This window comes from Macadamia integrifolia, unplaced genomic scaffold (genome assembly GCF_013358625.1).
Source record: "Macadamia integrifolia cultivar HAES 741 unplaced genomic scaffold, SCU_Mint_v3 scaffold944, whole genome shotgun sequence".
In the NCBI taxonomy this organism is placed as follows: domain Eukaryota; kingdom Viridiplantae; phylum Streptophyta; class Magnoliopsida; order Proteales; family Proteaceae; genus Macadamia; species Macadamia integrifolia.
In genome coordinates this window covers 112,398-126,121 of record NW_024870589.1, presented here as the reverse complement: position 1 = coordinate 126,121, position 13,724 = coordinate 112,398, and the positions used below count along the sequence as shown (strand labels likewise).

The following is a 13,724-nucleotide window of genomic DNA, read 5'->3' as shown; positions in this document are numbered from 1 at the left end:
TATGACTCATAAGCCATTCCTCTCCCCAGGTGGTAACCTCCATACCTTAGGACGGTGTGGGATGGGTTGGAGAGGTCATCATGCGGGTTGAGGAATCCCAACTGCACAATCAGGTGGTCCCATTGAAGGAAATAACATGGAAAATAAGCTATTTGATTAATTAAAGAAAAAAAATTAGATTCATGACGCTATTTATGTAATTTCAAATATAACACTTCAACATCGAGACCCTAATACCAAATTGTGGCCTTTGAGCATTCTACCTTCCGTTTTTTACATAGACTTTAATTCGACTTTTTTTTTTTTGGTTTAAGTTCAGGCCTACCAACGAATTGGTACATTTTGTCAAAAATTTAGAACAACTATCTTTATCTACTAGATCTGTAATTAAGAGTGACCCCAAAACTTACACTTGTCTAATGTATTTTGAATAGATTTATTTTTATATTATTACTAAAAAAAAATTAAATAACATTTCAACATCAACCCTAGTGGAACGGTGGACTCAACCATTCACTTTCTTATCTTCTTCAATTCTCTATTGCACAATACAGACAGCGAGGTTGCAATGCTGCTCTCTCCAAACTTATAAATTCACTCTCCAGCCACCAATAAAGATGTAAATAAATAATCGAAAAATCTAAACTTAATTCATATCCATATCTATTTAGGGAGATTTGTATAGATTTGTGTTATAACAAAAAAAAAAATCAATTTCTGAAAACTATCCAAATCTATTAAAAAAATTAATCAGATACAGGTAACGTAATATTGGATTCGAAGATCCATATTCAAATCATATTCGTATTCGTTTACATCCTTGGAAAGTGAGCTTGGCCAGGTCGGGCCTACTTCAACTCATTTGCAACACCAGTCCAAGCCCCTAGGCGGTCCGAGCTATGGGCTTTAGGAGTTATCAGCACCTAATGACGGGCTTGTCATAATGGGTTGATGGCTTGTTTTCTGTGGTTGCTTCAATCCTTCAATCCTTCAATCCTTCAATCCTTCGAAAAACGCACTCTCAAAGTCTCACTCAGCTAATGAATAAAATAACCTTCTCCTACATTACCACAGATTCATCAAAAGAAAAAGAATAAAATAGCCTTATTAAGGACATATGTCACATTCTGACTGGTTTGGTAGAGGGTAAAGGGTAGAGGGTAGAGGGTAGAGGGCAGAGGGCAGGGGATCCAGCTCCTCTCCATAGAGGGCATCTCCCAGATAGTGTCTATAGAGACCTATGTGAGCAACACATGGATTGACTAAACCGAACAATTCTGATTGTTTCTATCCACTAACCCATTATTTGAGGAAAAACCACCCAAATCCATTTGAAGCTCGACAAAAGCCATTTGATTTTTTCCCAGAAACGAATTTGAGAGGAAAGCTTCGAGTGTGATACCTAAGTCCTAACATGCCTTGTGTTGTTGACTACAGATGAACCACCTAAGATTGATATCATTTGTGACTCCTGGGTAGCAGTTGTTTTCTATTGTGAAGGGAGAAATGATCACATCTGCAAGTGCTACTCATATCTAAAGCATTGAAAAGGGTTCAAGCTACCGAAGAAGTCAAGGTAAGTTTTCTGCCTTCGAAGGGATTGACCCGAATCCTAGATAGTGAAATGCACTGAGGTCTGGCCTACAGACTTGTCCATGCCCCATTGACCATCAGTGCAGCATGGTGGAGAATTGGCCCTCACCAGTTGATGATCACCAGTGGATCACCACCAACCGGTTTGCATCCACCAGTGGGAATAAATTGACAGTATGGGTTATTTGGCCATGGAGCCAGACCCTCGCACATGTGCATCTCAGATCCCCTTCACTAATTTGTACAACAGATAAATGAGTGGATTAATGTACTAGATCACATAAAGGTGGGCCCACTAGTGACAATTGGGGAATTAACCTAGTTAATGTTGAATCACATTAATTTTCCAACCTAGCCTTAGTGAAGTAAGTAACTATATAAGGAGCAATTGGCTCATTTATTCCACAACTACCATTGTGAAGGAAGAAGAAGAGAAGGGAGAAACAAAAAGAAGGAAAGAAGGAGAGGGAGATTTGGACTAAGGAAATGGAGTTACAAATCTTCACTCACACCCACACTAAGGTGAGTGGATGTTCGAATTTTAAAAGTAACTGCAAGCGTATAAATCAGTGTAGCTAACAGGTCAAACACAAGGAGAGCGGCCACTTTATTTTAGGCTTCTTCTAGTAATGCGAAAATGCGCAGATTAATTATGGTAATCTATTTCTAACTATCGACCTAACACAAACGCATGTAAAAGAGTCCTAACCAACACATCCAGAGAAATTGGAATTGAAATTGTAATATAAATTCAACGACCTAACCATTCACATCTAGGAATTTAAATATTCTAATCATGCAATTAAAAAAAAAATAATTGAAAATAAAAGTGCTGGAATAAAAAGTTCTGAAAAAAAATAAATAAATAAATAAGTGAATAAAGCTAGAGAGATGCACACAAATAGGTATCTCTACTTAGCCCCAAGGGATGCACCATAAATAATATGAGCTTCCCTACTTGAACAGAGAGTACTCTTACAAGGGCTTTTCTACTTGGCTTTAAGGGAGGGGATGCAATATAAATAATCAAAATAAAAAGATAGTTCCATAGCTAGAGAGGGGCAAAGTCAACGCATAATCTGCCATGAACCTTGGGGGAAAGGAAAAGCAATAATGTAAAACTGAAAATTTAAAATCTAATTTAAGAATGAAATGATAGTAAGAAGAGGGAATGAGAGTGGGGTGAGAAGACTACTGTAGAAGTCTACTTACTTGAACTTGAAAACTTGATTTAGATTTGAAATACTATCAATACTAAAAACCAGACTTAGAATAAACCAAATCTGAAATTGCTAGTGCTAGAGAAAACAACTTTGAAAAAGAAACTTGAACTTGAACAGAGATGCATCAAAGCTTGGATTTTGTCACCTAGATCTAAACCTTGAACTAGAGAATTAGAATTACAAAACCACAAACCATAAATATGAAAGAAAACTTGCATTCATTAATTAAAACTCCATTATAAAAATGTTTAACTAAAATGTAAGAAGAACAAAAATTAGACTAAACATAGAGAAAAGAACTAGAGAAAGAGATAAAACCCTAAAATAGAATTGCGCCTAAGGAGAGAAAAAGAGACCACAAAAAATAATAACTAGTCGTCCTCTCCCCTTGAACGTTTTTTATTTATGTAGAAATAGGGAGAGAGACCAACGATTATGGTTTGGGGGGCCCATAATTTTGAGGTGGAGGAGAGAGTGTAGCCCACGTTTTTCTATATATATATATATATATTTTTTTTTTTCTCTTTACTTCCTATTTTTTCTCTTTTATTTTCTTCTTTTTCTCTCTCTTCAAACTTGCGCACAACCCTTGGAAGATTTTCTCCGCTTGCTTGCAGATTTGAACAACTTTTTTGATGATGTGGAGGAGAGAGACAAAGAAAATGATAGCCAAGAGGTCCAAACTTGAGACCTCCTAATGAGAAAGGGCTTTTGCACACCGCAACTCACCAACTACGCTAGGTAGTTATTGTTACTGAAAACGAATCTTCAATCACTTAAGGGTGTGGTCCACCGATCCTTGTTGGCATCTTAAAATATTCCTTATACCTCTGAGATAACTACAGATGGGATGGTTCTGCATCTCGGTTCAGTTCTGATCTATTATTCTTTTTCTGATCTGAAAAGAATAATCACTTGTATGGGTGACCAAACGAATGTGTACTTTTAATGCAACACGTCCATCTTGCTCAGAATTTCGTCTTCTTCATAGTCATGGAAAGAAATAGAACTCTTTACGTGTAAAATTAGAGATACGACACCCGATAGTCTTTATGACTTTTAAAATATAAAACCTACAAAAAGAGAGTAAAACCCAAGGTAGTTCCATTCTAAATATACAAAATGCATGCTTTACTACCTAAGATTTCACATAAAAATGTACTCATAAGAATTCCCCCACACTTAGACTTTGTTAGTCCTAGAGCAAAACAAAAGAAAAATAATAAAAAGAAAGAAAAAAAAAAAAAAAAAACTAACTCACTTTCTTAGGAATTACGGTTGCACTTAGCATGTGCAACAAGCCTTTAAACCCCTAGGTTACCCTAGTGGACGAGTTGTGTCTCATGGGTGTTTGTAGTGAATATACACCCAAAATTCAGAAAAAAATTAAATCCTAACCTTGGCTAAAGTTATGGGCCATACCGATCTGGAGCAAAGATAATTTCTCTTACACTTGATCTAGGGACCCCCACACTTGAATTTTTATTACCCCATATCAATTTCAGGCACAAGCATATTTCTTAATTCGGAACTCACCTTGTCTCTTTTAAAACATCCTTATCATAAGGCAAGACCACTTATGAAGTAATAGGGAACCCAGGACTAAGGGGTTGGAGTGTTTTTTACCAAACTTATTACCAAAGCATTTATGACATTTACACATACTTTCCTTTTATGTGGTTTTTTTTTTTGTTTTTTTTGTTTTTTATAATAACTCTATCATACTCCACTACTGTTGGCCTGAATGACATGATAGAGCAAACACCAGACACCCAAGTTACTATGTAACTTTATGTTTTGCATATGTTCACATAGACAGTGTTGCTAGAGTTCTTTCAGAAGTTTTCTCCCTAGGAATTTCGATCAAGACACCATGCTTCCTGAGACGCAATGCCCTGTCTAGTTATAAGGAAATCAACTCTTACTTTTCATTTATATCACTGGCATTAGGAACTATAGAAACACTAGATTTCTTGGGCACTACATGAGCTGGGCTTACCCATTGGCTATCAGAAATAGGATAAGTTATTTCACGATCCAAGGACTTTAGGATCTCTTTCTTAATGGCTTCTATCATCACTGGATTAGCTCTTCTTTGGGGTTCCGTGGATGGTTTGGAATCCTTAATAAGATGTATATGATGTTGCATAATAGAAGGGCTTATAACCTTGATATCAGTCATGGTCTAACCTAGGGCTTCATTATTGTCTTTTAACACTTTGAGTAATTCCTCTTCCTAGTTAAAAGTTAAATCTGAAGAAATTATTACTAAAAGAGTCTAGTCAGGCCCTAGAAAAGCATACCTCAAATTATATGGCAATTCTTTAAGATCTAACTTAAGGGGCTCAACTATAGAAGGTTTGGCAATGGAATTGGAAATGGGTCCTAAGGGCTCTACAGGTGTATGAGGACTCAAGACTTCAGAAAAGAAAGTTTCACTATCATCTTCCAACTCATCTATACACTCTTGGAATTCTAAATCAAAATCAAAATCAAAGTTGGTAATTAAATCATCAAAAAATTCTAAAAAATCCTCAAGCATATTGATCTCTTCTTCCATATGTGATTGCTTGCCTATCCTAAACATGTTAAACTCAACAGTTTGGTTGCCAAAAGATAACCTTAGGAAACTATTCTGGTGATTGATTAATGCATTGCTAATGGCCAAGAATGGTCTTCCTAGAATTATTGGGATCTCATCATTTGTTGAGAAGGGCTTGGTATTTAACATAATGAAATCAACAGGGAAAATAAATTCTCCCACCTTTAGTAAGACATCCTCAACCATCCCTTTAGGAATCTTAACAGACCTATCTGCCAACTGAAGAGTAGTTCCAGTGACTTTCAATTCTCCCAATCCTAATTATTTATACACTTGGTAAGGTAAAAGATTCACACTTACGCCAAGGTCAAGTAAGGCATGCTCAATGTAAGTGGTGCCTATGACACAAGCTATGGTAATGCTCCCTGGATCCTTATACTTGGTGGTTATAGGCTGAATAATTACGAAACTAATGTTACCTGCAAGAACGCCTTTTTGAGCACACTAGTGATATGTTTGTGAGTACACAAATCTTTCAGTACCTTTGCATAGGCGGGGATCTGGGATATGGCATCCAAAAGAGGGATGTTTACTTCTACCTTTTTGAAGACTTCTAAATTTTTATCCATAGAAACAGTCTCCTTTAGTTTATCAACCGATTAGGAAAGGCGACAGGGGGAACATAAGGACTGTTAGGGATTTATTCTTTTTTAGAAGAATCATGTTTGGTTTTCTCAACCAAATCATCTTTAGTTTTAGAAGAATCTTTAGGTTCATCAGACGAACCTAGAACAAGAGGCACACTTGTGTCCTCAACTGAAGGAGAGTTAACATGAATAATGGATGGAAAAGATTTAGGAACATTCTATTGGTACTCTCTACCACTCCTTAGGGCATAAAAATATTACATTGGTTAGAGGGCCCTTATTGGGTCTGACCTTGTACTATATTTAGTAGTGCATTAGTTTGTGCTTGTGAACTAACAGGCTGATGATGCCTAAGGTTAGGCTTTGGTTGACTGGGTAAAGTTCCCTTCTCCCTCTCACGTAAAATTGAGACAACTTGGGAGAGTCCTCTTGTAAGATTTTGATAGCTTGTATGAGGAGGGTCATATTCTTTTCCAAATCACTTACCTTACTTACCTCTTCAGTGTTGGTAAACCCAAAGGTTTGCTGATAAGATGATAGGAGAGGGGGCCTAGGGAAACTAGCATGAGGTCCTACATTTGGCTTAGGAAAAGTAGTTGGGGCAAAAGGTTGTTGTGCAAAGTGAGGCCTTTAGGGTCTAGATTGACCTTGACTATGGAAATTGGAAGGCCCTACTAGATTGCTCTAGTTCTAAGAGAAATTTGGGTGATTTCTCCATCGTGGATTGTAAGTGTTACTATATGGATTATTCTGATATAAGACATTCACACTTTCATTGGAAGTTCCCCCAGAGGTGTTGGGGAATTCTTCTATGACATGTCCAAGGGTCTGGCACCAAGCACACATTTTAACCAAATTGACTGATGATGGCTCTCTAGAAACAATAGCTCCAATCCTTTTGATAAGGCTATCTAAGTGGGCTTCCTTGGCTACTAATCCATCCATAAAATATCTTTTTCCTCTTATAGTTCTTTCACTCTCTTGGGTTGATTCTTACTCAGGGGTTTTGTCAGCGAAGTCAAGGAAGGATTCCCATGCCTTTCCTTCATCTGTAAATGATATGAATCCCACAGGGCACATAGACTTTATTATTTGTTTAGTTAGGTAATCAATACCCTTATAAATTATTTGACATAAATGCCATAAGTCTAGGCCATGGTGAGGGCATTCTTGGAGTAGATCCTTGAATCTCTCCATAAGTTTAGAAAATGACTCACCAGGCTTTTATCTCACCAGGCTTTTATCTAAACTGAAGGATATCACTTCTAAGCTTATTGGTCTTGTGACTTGGGAAAACTTCTTGAGGAAGGCAACTGTGAATTTCTCCCATGTGATTATGGAATTTGTGGGTAATCCATATAACCACTTCTTAGCTTGGTCTTTTAATGTAAAAGTGATGAACCTTAGCTTAACAGTATCATCAAAAAGTTGTTGGATCTTAATTAGAACACATACCTCTTCAAATTTCATTAGAAATAGGTATGCATCCTCAAAGTTCAGCCTATGGAAGTGGAGCAACACAGTGATGTAGTGAGATTTAAGATCAAAATTATTGCCCTAGGCTTATGGTAGAACTATACAGGAAGGTTGGGCTATTCTAGTAGGGTAGAATCTATCTTTCAGAGATTTAGGTGGAGGGTTTTGTTGTTGTTCTCCCATATTGAAAGGTTTTAAAGAGAACAAATGTATAGGGTCACTACTTATTGGATCTCTTCTTTCTAACCTACTCGCACTATTATGTACCCACCCAGCACCCATGCTACAGAACACTATCCACAACTAGAATAAGACAAACCACAAACACAAAAGAATAAAAAAAAATTAAAAACTTTTTTTCTAATTTTTTTTGTGAGCTTACCGGCAGGGATCTAGGGTTGCTCAGGTCAATTCCTGAGGTACTGCTACAGGGCGAAACCTATCTTTATCATACTATGAAGCTTGGCGACCTCCACCGATACAACTATTTTTGCAAGTTGTTCTTCTCAGGAATTCAATAAAAGAAAAAAAAAAACAAAAAAAAAAACAAACAAAACACTCTGATTTACCAAAAAAGAGTGAAAAATAATATGGAACTGTCGTCTCGGCAATGGCGCCAAAAACTTGTTTGAATTTTAAAAATAACCACAAACGTGCGGATTAATGTAGCTAGTGGGTCGAACACAAGGAGAGCAGCCACTTTATTTTAGGCTTCTTCTAGTAATGCGAAAATGCACAGATTAATTATGGTGAAATATTTCTAACTACCGACCTAACACAAATGCATCTAAAAGCGTCCTAACCAACACATCTACGAAAATTGGAATTGAAATTGAGATAAAAATTATACGACCTAACCTTTCACATCTAGCAATTTAAATACTCAAACCACACAATTAAAAAGCAAATAACTGAAAATAAAAGTGTTGAAATAAAAAGTGTTAAAAAGCAAATAAATAAAATAAAAAGGGGAATAAAGCTAGAGAGAGGCACACAAGTAGGTATCTCTACTTAGTCCGAAGGATGCACCATAAATAATATGAGTTTCCCTACTTGACTAGAGAGTACTCTTACAAGGGCTTTTTTTTTTTTTTTTTTTTTTTTTTTTTTTTTTTTTTTTTTTTTTTTGTTCTTGTAAATACAAGGGCTTTTCTACTTGTCTTTAAGGAAGGGATGCAATATTAATAATCAAAATAAAAGGATGGTTCCATAGCTAGAGAGGGGCAAAGCCAACGCATAATCTAGCCATGAACCCTGGGGGAAAGGGAGAGCAATAATGTAAAACTGAAAATTTGAAAACTAATTTAAAAATAAAAGGGTAATAAGAAGAGAGAATGAGAGGGGAGTGAGAAGACTACTGTAGAAGCCTACTTACTTGAACTTCAATATTTAAACTTGAAAACTTGGTTTAGATTTGAAATACTACTAATTCTAAAAACCAGATATAGAATAAACCAAATCTGAAATCGCTAGTACTAGAGAAAACAAATCTAAAAGAAAAACTTGAACTTGAACAGAGATGCATCAAAGCTTGGATCTTGTCACCTAGATCTAAACCTTGAACTAGATAATTAAAATTACAATACCATAAACCATAAACATGAAAGAAAACTTGCATTCATTAATTAAAACTCTATTACAAAAGTGTTTAACTAAAAAGTAAGAAGAACTAGAAATAGACTAAACCTAGAGAAGAGAATTAGAGAAAGAGATAAAACCTTAAAATAGAATTACACCTAAGGAGAGAGAAAAAGAGAGCATAAAAAATAATAACTAGCCATCCTTTCCCCTTGAACATTTTTTATTTATAGAGAAATATGGAGAGAGACCAATGACTAGGGTTTGGGGGGCCATAATTATGAGGTGGAGGAGAGAGAGTGTAGCCCACGATTTTCCTATATTTTTTTTTTTCTATTTTTTCTCTTTACTTCCTATTTTTTCTCTTTTATTTTCTTCTTTTTCTCTCTCTTCAAACTTGCGCACAACCCTTGGACGATTTTCTCTGCTTGCTTGAAGATTTGAACATCTTTGTTGATGATGTGGAGGAGAGAGACAAATAAAATGACAGCCAAGAGGTTCAAACTTGAGACCTCTTAATGAGCAATGGCTTTTGCACGCCACAACTCACCAACTACGTTAGGTAGTTGTTGTTACTGAAAACAAATCTTCAATCACTTAAGGGTGTGGTCCATCCATCCTTGTTGGTATCTTAGAATATTCTTTATACCCCTGGGACAACTGCAGATGGGTTGGTTCTGTATCTCGGTTCAGTTTTGATCCATCATTCTCTTTCTGACCCAAAAAGAATAATCACTTGTACGGGTGACGAAACGGATATATACTTTTAATACAACACATCCATCTTGCGTAGAATTTCGTCCTCTTCACAGCCATGGAAAGAAATGGAACCTCTTTATGTATAAAATTGGAGATACGACACCCGATAGTCCTCAAGGTCTTTAAAATATAAAACTCACAAAAAGAGAGTAAAACCCAAGGTAGCTCCATTCTAAATATGTAAAATGCATGCTTTACTACCTAAGATTTCACACATAAATGTGCTCATCAGTTGACTCTCTCTCTCTCTCTCTCTCTCTCTCTCTCTTTCTCTCTTGCTTCCACTTTCACTAGCATACCTAGATTAATCTACCAAAATCCTCATAACCTACTTCTTTAATTAACCAAATAATTGAGGGAAAGTGTGTAGGAGACCTAAATTAGGGAATTAGGACGCTCATAATTGAAGTTGGGACCCAAGTGAGTGAAAGCCCCAACACAATTCCCTACATTTAAGTCACCAATACCTTAATTGAAACAATGGGTCAAACCCACTAAAATTTATGCTACCTAGGTGGCTAAACATGTGATTCTTAAGCTACCTAGCGTGTGCATGACCTGCACATGTGCAAATCAACCATAGTATGGAAACCTACCTTATTTGGGTCAAATTGGATTAATGATAGTGTCCCCACCATAGAGTATGAATTACAATGAGTTATAGACACTAAGATTGGACCTTGGGCCAAGATATGAGGATCTAGGCAGAAAACCTCAGCTTTATGCTTCACCGATTGATGCCCATGGTCACCCACCAATGGACTTCTTGTAACTGGTTGGTCACCTTTAGCTGGTGACCATCAATCAGTGAGCTTCCAGAACAATAATTTTAAGGTTGTTTTTTATTGGTCATTTGACCTAAGGAAGACCCCTTCTATACTCAATCTCTAACCAAAAACCTCTCTATATCCAATGAATAGAACCGTTAAGTAGTGAGGTTACGTGGCACGAGATCATCGATAGGACACACTTTGTCGAGACGAGAGGTGAGTGGGTGTAGCATTTATTTTAAGGAGTGTTTAACTTAATTGTTATTTCATGTATGCTCATGTGATTGTGCATTTCTATATTCTGTTAAACTATTACCCTACTTGTGTGGTGTGATGTATACAGTGTGAGTGTGGATGGTGTGAGTATGCAGTGTCTGTGGACAATGTGTGGTGTGTGGACAGTATATGAAGAATGTGGAGAGTGTGTGATTGCGATTGTGGTTGTGGTTGTAGGAGGGTGCGGTGTGGCCAAGAGTGTTTTCGGTACTACATTCCCAATCATGATACTATTATTGATATGATGTGATGTGCATACATATTAGATTTCATGTGACTAGGATAACATACTAGGATGTACAACTCCTTGCCAATAGGGGTAAATTGGCTAATCCCACCTATGATAGGTTTGATAATTCAATTCTGGAATACCACATCCGTGGTACGAGTGATTGTTGTCGGAGAAGGATGTGGCTGATGGTGATTCTAGTGTCGAGGAAACTACCAGTTATTAATAGAGGATTTCCGATGATCGATGTGCCCATCTAGGGACCGGTATGCTCCTAAATTGCAACTAGCTTGTACCGCTGGGTGACTAATGGTGAATTCTAGGACCAAAGGTACCACCAATGTTGTTGTAGCACTAAGACCCCATCTAGACTTAGTTTGATATTAAGATTTTGTGTTAATAATTGGTATCATATCACATTCATTTAAATTCTATTGAATTTTATGTTGCATCATATTTGGATGTGTTTACTTGCATGTCGCATCCCTCACTGGTTTTTGTGGAAGCTCATCCTATTTTTTGTGTGTTTTAGATGGTGATTCAAGTATCCCCTCTGACGCCAGCTTTGTTTAGTGATGAACTGTGGGTAAAGGAGCTTGTGGAGGATGAGTAGGACTGTGCTTGTGAAGGTTGTGCCTACGTGCCAACCTTAAGGATGATGAAAGTCATTTTCACCTTTTGATTCTTTTGTATAAATATTTAATGTAATATTATGGATAATTACATGTAAGACTTTTTGGCTGATGTATTGATTCTTTTTGTGTAATTATGATACCTGACAATAGAAGATCACCATTTGTATGGTTTCTTATATTTAATGGACCTTAGTTCATTTCATATGATTGTGATATTAAAGTATTGCATTGATGATCCTGTGTTAGATATTTGGATATGGAAGTATGTTCAAGTCATATGCCTTCAAGTAAGTGAAGGTGAGGTGTGACATCGAGAAAGAGGAGGGCATCGCCAAACCTAACCTTAGCTCTGCTCCTCATCTTGTGGCCCTTTAACCAGTGGAATCGTAACCACTACTCTTCCTTCACTTGTGGAACTTCACCCAAATCAAAGGTAATGGAAAAGCTTTTCAGGGCAAAGAAGGGCAACGAAACGTTGTTCAGAAGGTGAGCAATTTGAGTTGGGCCTTTTGTACCAAACTCTTGTTTTCCCAATTTTTGTTGGGTTAGTTTTAGGTTGGGAATTTATGGGAATTTTTCCTTTTTTCAGGTGCTTTTTAAAGGCATTTGTTTTTGGTCAACCACTATTTATTTAGACTTTGGTCTATCCCCAGTCTAAAAGATAATATCACTATTGATTGAAGGTTCATATTATTATTGTCTACAACTATGTAATGGCAGAATTCTTACCTATATTGTTATTTAAGGTTGTTATTGTTGCTGCAAATGTGCCTTCTAAGGTCATCTCTTTGTTATCAAGATCAAGTAATTCTCATGCAAACTATGCAAAATCCTAATCTTGTTATGATCTTTCCTGAAAGCTCATATGAGAATCTCTGAGTTGCTTCCTTATTGTGGCTCAGAGTCTCTTTTTCTCCCACCATCTCCCAATCCCCCTTTGCCAGTTTCAACCTTGGTTTTCGCTTCTCTCCTGTGGGGCTACAAGTCTCTATCTTGATGAAAAATAAATACGGAACAATTCATGAAGATCGATAAGCATGCACGATAAACACTACATAGACATGTTTTAGGCATACCTGAATCCATGGCTGAAGAATAAGAACTCCTTAAAGTCTTCTCGTATGCTCCTCATACAACACGATCAATGTTGGTCTGGTCTACCCTCTTTCCCTTTTACTTTAGGTCATTGGCATCACTTAATGGGTCAGTGATAACTATATATAGGGGTGAGGGTAGGGACCAACCCTGCAATAAAATTAGGGTTTCCTCCCTATTAAGGAAATAATACCTTAGGTCCACACATAGTAATAAATATTTCATACCATTAAGGTGTGCTAATAGAATCCAATATCTCTATAAAGATCACTTACCAATAATATTAGATTCTTTCTGCTTACTCCATCTGTAGTAAACACCACTAAATCGATTTTAGAAACAAGTCTTTGACTATGCTAGCCCACCTAATTGGAAATCTTACAATCTCCTACTTGGGAAGCATATGTCACAAGTTTTAGATTTTAAAATTTATTTAAAACAACTCTCCAGTTTATATAAATTGAATATGGCCACAAACAAAAAATAGTGTTGAATGGAGTGCACCTTAAATCAAATGCCTTGATCCGAATGAAAATTAAAAACACCCAACCGTATTGATCATCATATCTAAGGTGTTATGGAACCAAACATGTCAAAGTGCTCATAACTTCACCGACTTGGGCTGAACAGTATGAAAGTGTGGTATAGAAATAACATGCAATAGTGATTATTATGTCTATTTCCAAATTGGACCTGGCTCAAAAACTAAATGAGCCCTATGAGACAGATATTAAATGTCTCATTAACTACAAGCATCTCCCAAATGCTTAAGTTTCAATCAAAGAAGCTCATTGGGACTGGGTCCGGGTGTCCCAAAACACTAGCACTAGACCTCAATCAAACAAGGCTTTGCTAGCGATTGAATGTGTATATATTGACTGGAACCTCAGATACCAAATGA

At 36.7% G+C, this 13,724-nt stretch overlaps 1 pseudogene; it reads left to right on the top strand.

Annotated features, from left to right (window-relative positions):
• Positions 1–7,155: 7,155 nt before the first annotated feature.
• Positions 7,156–7,278, top strand: LOC122070557 (annotated as a pseudogene).
• Positions 7,279–13,724: the final 6,446 nt, after the last annotated feature.